Source organism: Ranitomeya imitator, chromosome 4, assembly GCF_032444005.1.
Source record: "Ranitomeya imitator isolate aRanImi1 chromosome 4, aRanImi1.pri, whole genome shotgun sequence".
Lineage (NCBI taxonomy): Eukaryota > Metazoa > Chordata > Amphibia > Anura > Dendrobatidae > Ranitomeya > Ranitomeya imitator.
Window position 1 is genome coordinate 460,170,349 of NC_091285.1, and position 10,520 is coordinate 460,180,868.

A 10,520-nucleotide genomic window follows, 5' to 3' on the forward strand; every position below is an offset into this window, starting at 1 on the left:
CGCTGTAAAATGTCGCTAATCTCACCATCAAGGCGCCGAATAACACTGTCGCGTATGTTATCTGTAGTACCGGGTCTTAGTTTGTCTAGCTCCTGTTTGGGGACTAGATACATTTTCGTTGCATGCTCCATTATCTTCCGGCGATCAGGCTTGTTATTATTGGGATTGCAAAAGCTAAAAGAGGACCGATAAACCCGCCGGCCTGTTTTAGTAGGCGCTTCTTTTTCTTTATGGGCTGAGACCTGTCGCTCAGGGTTCTTATAGCTTTACGCCACTTCTTTAATATACCTTTCTGGCGCTCTTTCAGCGGAATCCTGCCTTTTAAGATATTTAAAGCAATCTCGCCTATGGCTGTAATTAAATCATTGCTTGCATCGCGCAAAATAGACTTTCTGACAGCGGGGGTTGCTTTCACTAGGGTTTTTAAGAGAGCCCAGTTACGCCGGAGCCTCTCAGACATCTTTACATCACAACGACCACAGCGTAGAATGTCTGATACCGGGTAAAATTCACTTTTTAGAAGTGTTTTTCTTCTGAACATAGACAGCGGGCAACGCGGGTGGAAACAACCCAGTCCTTAAACGCAGATCCTCAGGAGTATTAGCTCTCAAATCTACAAGCAAATACCCGTAAGGATCCCGCGTGGCATCCTCAAAAGCTTCTAGGAAAAAACGTGTTTTTCCGGGATACATCTGACGAGCTAGAGTTAAAATTTGTAATTTATCTCGGGGGTTGTTAAAAAGCACCATGTACTTTGTGTTTAAATTTATCGTACGGCTTTTCTTGCCCTGACAAAATATGTTTTGCACCAGGTAGAAAATGCTGAGATTTCTGTGGTGCACATACTTGGTAAAGGCTTTTTCTATCTCACAATTCTCACTAGCACTCTCCATGAGATCATCAACAATCGCCAAATTCACCTTCTCCGGTGGGAATAATTCGTCATCTACGAATGTATTCGGCAGACCCTCCACAAATCTGGCGTGGGGAAAAGAGAGAGAGATTTCATCATATAGTTTTTGCCAACACGAATAAAACCATACAATATTATCAGGTTTCTGAGAAAAATTAGCTTCAATATTATATAGCAGCTGTTTTACAAAATAGCTCTTTCCAGAATTAGACGGGCCTGCTAAAATGCAAGAGAAAGGGTGCTGCAGACGCGTATCCATCACAATACTCGACTAATACCCAAAAGGTAATGTTGTGAAATCGTCTAATAGTCGGCGCTTTGTATAAACGCACTTTTGTGTTTTGCGTAATGGCCTTGTTTCAATATCCCAGTACTTTTTATTTCTCACAATGGACGCCTGCTGTACGACAATACGTTTCTGAGTTTCTGCGGCAGAATTGCGCGGGTAGTCCAGAACTAGATCTTTCAGACTGTTGAAATTAATAGATTGAGAGTTACCAACATTTAGTGTTATCCCCTTAACTTTTAAGACAGTTTTACCGGTGTTGAGTTTGTAGCCGTAAGTTTTGGGGCCCGCGGATACAAATTCTGTGATGTGGGTACCATCGGGTATTTCACTGGTCAGCTCCCCCAGGTAATCGCCTAAAGGCGGTTGCCACTCACCATCTCTCTGTACAAAAATAACTGAGTCTGTGTCGTGATAAAGGCACCTCTCCTGCAGCCGGTCCAGCAGCGAATAGAGCTCTAACCGAGCATACGCTGTTGTAAAACACGCTATAAAAATGTTTGTGTTTTTGTTGAGTGTGTGATGGCCTATTGCATATTTCCAGTTAATGGTTGCGGTGTCATCATCAAGGAAATGTAACATCGAAATGTCATAGTAAGGCAGGAACAAATACTTAAAAAGCTCATCTGGATCCCTAACAATGCTGGTACATGATAGATTAGATCTCTGAGCAAACTTTCCCCATAAAGAATTTAAGAAAAGCTTGGAGATCTGTCGCTTAGCAGGATTGACAGCTATATTTTCAGGCCGTAATTGGACACCTTCTTTTTCAAGAAAAGAGTCAATGTCCGTTTCTTGGCGTCATCAGTGCACCAGCTAGGATAACCAGAGGCTTCCTGCTTATCCCTAAGATGTAATTTAATGTAAGGCGCAAACAGATCATCAGTGGTTTTAGGAAAATGCCATATTTCGTAGATGTGAGCGATCCGATACCCTTTTTCTATAGCCATCTCGAGCTCTATAGTGCACCAGGTGCCTGTCAGCGCCCGTTCTTCATCACTGTGGGCACAAATATCTGCCTGGGAATTTGCAGCGCATGTGTAGCAAAGGGGAAACATTAATTTTTTGTTGAGTTTTACCGGTAGAACTGGAAAAAATAAATCTCTCGGCGGGTAGACCTTGACTCTAGCAATGCCAAAGTATTTTTTAATGAATCCAAAATTGTCGTAGATGATGTCTGGATGGCCTACAGGGTATGTTTTAGTTTTGTTTACAAAGGGGTACAGACTGGTGAAATCGTAGTAGTGTAAAGTCTCCCCTTCTTCCAGATGGTGATAGAGCTTAATGGCGTTAGTTCGCCCGCCATAAAGCGCATCACGGGGGTCTAAAGGAACGGGGAACTCCATCTGACGAAGAAATGTTTGAAGGTTAGAATCATTTTCAACCATTTCATTCCACTCATGTTCCCACATCAGTCTTACTGTGTACCCGCAACACTGTAAGTAACGCTTTTTAGCTAAAAAGGTGTAATATAACTGGCCGTAGGACGTACTCGTGACCTTATTCGTGTCATTTTCATTATAGCACACGGGACAGCCGTGGTAAAAACACCCCTGAAATTCAAAGGCTATGTGCTGGCCGCTAACATAGGCATAGCCATCTAGAAAATACTTCCCGACCTGTTTTTCACCGCCTCTCAAAGCGTGCTGTATGTCGATGTTCTCAGAGTGGGCTACATACATGAGCCACTGTATAGCGGGTGTCGAGTAGCGCTTTTTTGCCTTGTGATAATTATCACCAGGTAAAATGGCGATTGTCTTTTTTGGAAGAAATTTAAACCGGTACATTGTCATACACACCGAGGCCAGGGTGATGAGCTGAAAAGGATCAACACATCTGCTCACTACAATCCTTTGCTTTTGACGCTTACAGTATTTTTTAACATTTTTCTGAGTCATCTGCATAATACGCTCTCTATAGATCTCGCAGGCGTGTCTCAAAATTTCAACATCTTGTTTGCAATAAGATTTTAGCTCGGCCTTGAAGTCAAAAGTTGTATTTACCTGTGTCTCATACCACTCCAGGAACTCTACCTTCTCACCAGGTGACATGTACTCCACCCCATAATATTTTACATCAGGTATGGGGCCTACATAGTTTTGGTTTTCTCTGGTATTGAAAAAGTGTGGAAAATGCCCTTTGCCGCCTGAAAAGCCCATGGCCTGTGGTAATTTACTGAGTTTCATGGGGATAAAATTTAGAGAGTCTATGAACCTTATAGACAAATCGGGTAGCGACACACACAAGAGACGGCCACCTTGGGTTATCAACTCTACTTGTAGTTTTTCAGAAATCAGTTCCTTAACAATAAAGTATGCATCATATCTTCCACCATTGTGGGCAATAAATGTATGATCTGAAAATTTACCGCTTGTAAAGAACTGTACAAAGTCATGTGTACAGGTATCACCCTCAAACTCCCAGGAGGGGTGGCCATACAGCGTTGTAGCATAAATGTAATTCGGGACGTGTGTGCCTGTCTCCTGCATACATTCAAAATCATAAAAGATATAACAATCTGACTCATCCTGTGCTACATACTTCCGCATGTAACAAAGATGGGCATCGAATTTATTTACACGTCTGCGACATACAGGACAGCGCAAACCATTACATTTATGCTCTGTTTCGCTATTTCTGGGGACAAAACGGTTGCATTTATCACAAAATGTTTTAAGTCTGCAGAATGCCGGGTCGTCTAATCCCAATTGTTTGTGATAATCTAAGCACACGCTCGAGCGGCAATAAACTCTGCAAACAGGACATCTGGGTTGCTGGTCGGGCCCGCTTTCTTCACAATTCTCTCTCTGACAGGTTTTACAAAAATACTGGCAGGCGTGTTTGTTTTTGTGGTGAAACACTGAATTGCAGAGCTCACAAAAGTAATCAGCACCGATAAAACCCTTCATATTTTTGATCCCGTAGTAGTGATTATCATGGAACAATATGAATACTGTTTTGCCATTAGGTGTATTACCGCTCTGAAAGTAACACCAATCGCCCTGACTATAGTACAGTACTTTAATGGTGACCCGCAAATATTTTTCAAATGCAGGGATGTCGCTAAAACTCACTAATTGATCATCAGGGATGCCCAGTGCTGCGTGTATGTTTTTAGAGCGGCTCAGTAAAACACCATCAGTGACATCCGTGTCGTCCATCAGGGCGCACACACTAGCAGCCAAACACAGATTTGTCGTGTAATTGTTAAAATCATACAGCCATTGTCTCTTTTGTTTAATGATCTGACTGCTCGCTATAGATTTCAAGCGCCTTTTTTGTTTTACACCACCGCGTCGGTTTTTAATGATGGTGACGACTAGCTTTAGCGAATTGGATGATATGCATTCATTGTTACTTTGAAGTGCGCTGGCAACAGCATGTAAAAAAGATTCGGAATTAAAATCTTCACGGGTTTGTTTTGTAGTGAAAATAGGGTCTAAAGTATCGCCGGCATCAAACCTTAACTGTACAAAGTCGCCAGGTTCAATGTCCCTGATGATTCTATCCAGTAATGCCTGAATGCCTTCATGAACAATATTCAAGCCCTCTTCAAATGATCGTACACGCTCCAAATTTACAAATCTAAAATGATCTGTATGTATATGACCATTGAAATTGCGGAGGGCTCTTTCATGATGATGGATGTGTTGCAAAAATACTGTATGATCGGGGCGCCGCACATTACCAGCAGCGTCAGCGTCTGCGGCTTGTGAATTTTGTGTAGATGCATGTGCGGCATCTGCAGAGCTGCCTGGACTATGTGAGTGTTGTTCTGACTCTTGTGACGACGTCTGTGGTGACTGTAGAGGCATTGCAGGACACATGTCACCACGACGGCTCCTAGAGCATAGCGCCCGTCTAGCGCTGACCAACAATTTTAGAGCCCTCTTTATAACTCTAGCCCTATTATACCTGGGTAGTGTTAGTTTAGGTGGTTTATGCATGCCGTAGCCGACCATATCTAGTCATAATGGGGTCGCTGTAGTTGTTATCTCGCCATCCAGCAACAGGCTCCGAAGTGCGTATAGTTCGGACTTATTAGCCTGTGTTGGGCTTTGTGTTGATAATAATTTTTCAAAAGTATCGCAAAAAAACATTATTTTGGGGACCCAGCGTTTGTAGCGTAAGTAGCGGACGAAGTGTTCCTGAAACACAAGCATTTCAACGGGGCCCCAGCTGCGGGATTCATGCGGCAGATCTATAGCTGGCGCATGAATCCGTGGCTTTTTACACACCTTAAGCTCTTTACACACCTTAACATCAGCCGGTCGCGACCTCTTTGACCGTTTCTTAACATTAACAGAGTTAGATACACAGACATGAGATATGTCACCCAAATTAGAGGGTCCTGAGGGTCCTGCCCCAGAGGCATTAGCAGGCCCCGTTACACATGGCGCTGACGGTTGCATAGTGTGGGACATACGTATAATGAGCAGTTCTACGGATGGTTGCTTACCATCAGCGAGCTGGTCAATCTCGCGATCATACTCTTCACGAGTCATCGTGGCTGTTGCACCCACGGCGCAGGATGCTGTTGGTGGCTCTGTAACATGTTTTGTTTTCCGCTTATGTTTTCGGGGTGCCTCGAGCACTTCTGGATATAGTAGCGCGGGGTCATTCACACGGATTGTCGATGGCTGTCCGGTACTTGAATGGGGTATTTCATGATGGTCCGCCGGTACAGGGTTTCCTGCGTCCTGAACCACGCAGATCGGTGATAGCGGATATGCTCTAACAGCGCCATTAGCCGTCTGTATCGCCGACCATGCTGGTGCTGCGCCATTCTCGGTGATCTGTAGCGGCTGTAGAGGTGCTGGAGGTGTTTTTCTCATGACTTTGCGCTTAGCTGTAGGAAAGATTATACATGTGTCAGATATGTGCGAGACCGTCGCAGGCCGCTGCGCATAGCTGCAGGAAAGATTATACGTGTGTCAGATATGTGCAAGACCGTCGCAGGCCGCTGCGCTTAGCTGCAGGATAGATTATACATGTGTCAGATATGTGGGGGCCATGGATCTCAATGGTGAAGCACGTGTATCATTGACTGTACAGAGACAGTGCATGTATACCAAAATATACACTTACGGGCTAGCGATGTGTGGTGAATGATTACCGTGGCGTCTTCTGCAGCTTCTGCGAGGCTCTCCATTAGCTCCGGTATATTCTCTTTTGTGAAAATTCTTCTAGGCTTCAGTTTACAAGCTATAAATAACGATACAGGCCTTAGTAGAGGCGTGGTGGATTTTCGCAGAGCGGTTGTGCAAAAAACTTTTCATACGATTCTCACCTTTCCCTTTTTTGCCCGCCGGTCCGAGCTGTTTTTTAGGTGCTCTAGAATCAGGGCTGTTTCTCGGCGTGGGGGTCTGGTACATCAGTTCCTCAACAGGCGGCTGCTTGTGTTCCGTGGTGGTTGGTTCTGGAAACATGTCGACATCTGTAAAGAATTAATATATATATTTACACGTCTAAATACTTAAAAGCTATATACACACACACACATACATACACAGCAGTCACACAACGCACCTATGATGCCCTGAGTCAAATCCCACACAGCAGCGACACCTGCATTAGTGTTACTATACTCAGCTCCAGGTGTATCACACTCCAGAGTAGGCACGCTGAAGCCGTTTAAAAAATCATCGCTGTAGTTGCTGATAAATTCATCTACAGCATCGGGGGTGTTCCTGGTAAATTCATCTAGATTATCGGGGATGGTCCTGATTAATTCATCTTAAACAAGAAAGAATAAACAATATAAAGATAATATATAAAACAATCCTTACTTAGAATGGGCCACTAACAGATACATGTATATAAATCATGAAACATACCGAATACCGAATCCGCAACTTGACTGGAAAAAGCCGAAAAATGTTGGGATTCCATCTAAAATAAATTATCTGTGTAAATTTTTTGCGCAATCTATATTAACCGCACACCACCACTCGTCAAGCTCATTTATATACACACCAAATAAAACTGCGGCCCGTGTATAAATATTCTTATACTAAGCAAATCATGGGTAATACGGCTAAGTCTTTCTATATTAATTATGCGCCACAAATATGATTTATGCGGTAAAACTATATTACACAGCCCCACTAAATATACCGCTACTGTATAAATATGACTATAAATATGTCTATGTTAAACAAAACACATGTAGTAAGTAAGCGCTGCAGGCGCTAGTTAGGGCGTATTAACAGTTATTAACTACTGTATTACATAAATTATGTTATAATAGTTGCCCGCGGATAAGTCTTTCTATATTAATTATGTACCACAGAATATGTTTTATGCAGTAAAACTATATTATACAACGATACTAAATATGCAGCTATCCTCCAGTATAACACTAACTTATTAAACAAATAACACCCTTAATTATGGTTTAGAGATGCATAGTTAAATATAATTAAGCATTTGCGAATAATAAGACAACTGGCATATATACTTACATTTAGAATAGCTCTGCTTTTTTTAGTCTAGTCGGACTTCTGGTGAATGTCTGATGTACTGTAGTGGGACAGTCAGCTGTATTTATCCTGAGTGTCAGAAATCAGCTCACCTGTTAACACCCAGAAACACACCCAGTTACGCCCATCACACGCCTTCTGTTAACACCCAGAACACAACCATACATGCAATTAATGCATGCATTAACTCACGCATGATATAGCCGGATTAAAACAGGAATTTTTATACAGCTGAATTTCTGAAAGAAGCAGGCTGTTGATTAACGAGCCACAATCATTTTAATCAATCATGACGTCTAAATCGTATGATGCCATATTAGAAAAACAATATTTTACAAGCCAGGCACCCGGATCATTCTCGGGTATTGACAAATTATTTAGATCTGCAAGAGCACGCGGCATAAAGAAATCTGATGTTATTGCTTGGTTGAATAAGCAAGACACCTACACGCTACACAAGCCTGCTAGAAAACGCTTTTTGACAAATAAAATTTACGTCTCGGCCATTGATGCGCAGTGGCAGGCGGATCTCGTAAGTTTAATTGACTATTCAAGGGAAAATGATAATGTCAAATACATCCTGACGGTGATTGATGTTCTATCGAGATACGCATGGTGCGTGGCCTTGACAAACAAGACAGGCGCTAGTGTCGCCAGATCGTTCGAATTAACATTTCAAAATGATAAGCGCATACCGAAGAAACTGCAGACGGATCGCGGCAAAGAATTTATAAATTCATCACTCAAGCAACTATGTAATACGCACAATATTCATCACTTTTTTACAAACAATGATGTAAAAGCCGCTATGGTCGAGCGTTTTAATCGCACATTAAAAACCCGTATGTGGCGCTATCTTACGCATCATAATACCTTTAGGTATATTGATATTTTACCGGATTTACTGCATAGCTACAACCATACGTACCACTCAACGATCCGCTGTAGTCCCGCGTCTGTGTCAGAGAGAAACGTGATGCAAATCTGGCGCAATATTTACAGTTCTACTATTACTAATAAACCGATTAAACCGTCTTTAACGGTTGGCTCTCATGTGAGAATATCGCGCTATAAATCGCCCTTCTGTAAGGGCTATGAGAAGACATACAGCGAAGAGATTTTTTTAATTACCGCCGTCTCCAATAAATTTCATAAACCCCTTTATAAAATCAGTGATTTAGCCGGGGAGCCTGTAGAGGGGTCATTTTATAAGGAAGAGCTGCAAAAAATACCTATGGATGAGGATCGTGTCTACAGAGTAGAAAAAATTTTGAGAAAAAAACGTGTCAGAGGTGTGAGTCACTGCTTTGTCAAATGGCTGGGCTACCCCGAAAAATTCAATAGTTGGATCCCGACCTCGGAGTTGACAGATATATAACCATGGAAGCGGGCTCATTTTTCGTGACATTACCCAGTAATTCGTCAATTAAAATCTACCCTGAAAACACAATATCTGAGTACAATACCAAGTTAGCGCGGGCCGTTCATCTTTCGGCAGATTATGAGGTGGCGTTAACGGAAATACAGTACCCCCATACGTGGAACACGTTTGATGCTTTTGAAGGGAGCTTCTACGCGGCTAAACACGGCGAACCGTTAGTACAGTATCACATAAAATCAGGATTTTACTCGTCCATTCCTAAGCTAGTTGGCGCGGTCAATGCCCGAATAGAAGAGCTGTATTTATCTACGCCTGCCTACAGAATACGGTATGATGAACTACACCGCGAGGTGATCCTGACCGACCCATCCCCTATACAGTTTGCTCTGGGTACTAAGCTAAAATTTATTTTCGGACTGCAGACCGTCGATGACTCCCCCGTTGCTTTAATGCCGTGGAATCGCCGCTTTTACCCCGATTCAAAGGCTGGTTTTTATTCGCTTTTTGTATACACTGATATAATTCAACATCAACTTGTAGGTGACAGTTACGTTCAACTGCTACGAACCGTAGAAGTTAGCGGCGATGATAATGATATTGTCACGGTGCGCTACTCACGGCCCGATTACATACCGCTGTGCAAGCAACACTTTGACTCCATAAACATTACAGTCATGTCGGACCAGGGCACGCCGGTTAAATTCAGATACGGCAAGTGTATAGTGCGATTACATTTTAGACCTCGCCAGCATTGACACGATAAAATGTTGTCTCAAAGGGTGTGTGGAGATCCTGCTGTTTATGCCCGCTACTATACTGCCCAGTCGGGGCACGGACTAGAGGGGTTCCGCGGGAGCGAGTACATGTATGGCTCTGGACTGGCAGGACTATTTAAAGGCTTATTTCGTCGCGCCGTGCCGCTTTTCAGAAAAGGCTTAGAATTAGTAAAACCACACGTTCGGACGGCTGCCCGGAACATCGCTGCAGATGCCGTGACATCAGCATCGACGGCCCTTATGAAAAGGATAAATACACCAACCCAGCAAGACGGATCTGGGATAATCTATGTCGCTAAAAAAGCCCAAAAAAGAAAGCGGCGCGTTTGCCCTCCTTTACCGCCGATGCTCATGAATAAAACTACATCCAAGAGACGGCCCCGTCAGAAACGAGTAAGACGCTCTGCGGACGACATCTTCTAATCAGTTACCATGGCTTTCCTGCATGATGCTTCTGTAGAGGGCGCAAAATCTGAACTGGATATTTTTGCCGTACCACTGACTCAAACAAGTATCGAGAAATCTCTATTTGTAGAAGTACAGCCGGTTGCTGCTCTGTCAGACAATGGACCGTTGGAGTTTTACATATCTGGTAGCGGTGATTATTATTATGATCTGAACAACACGCTGCTGTACATAAGCTGTCGCATCGTGAAGCAGGATAATACGGCCATCGCCGATG

The 10,520-nt window shown here is 43.1% G+C and overlaps 1 long non-coding RNA gene across 1 annotated transcript; it reads right to left on the reverse strand.

Annotated features, from left to right (window-relative positions):
- Nucleotides 1–6,790: 6,790 nt before the first annotated feature.
- On the reverse strand, nt 6,791–7,733 carry LOC138674202 (uncharacterized). Its single transcript, XR_011320527.1, has 3 exons — nt 7,664–7,733; nt 7,037–7,091; nt 6,791–6,935 (listed from the first exon to the last, which is right to left on the reverse strand). It is a non-coding gene; the product is annotated as an uncharacterized lncRNA (long non-coding RNA).
- Nucleotides 7,734–10,520: the final 2,787 nt, after the last annotated feature.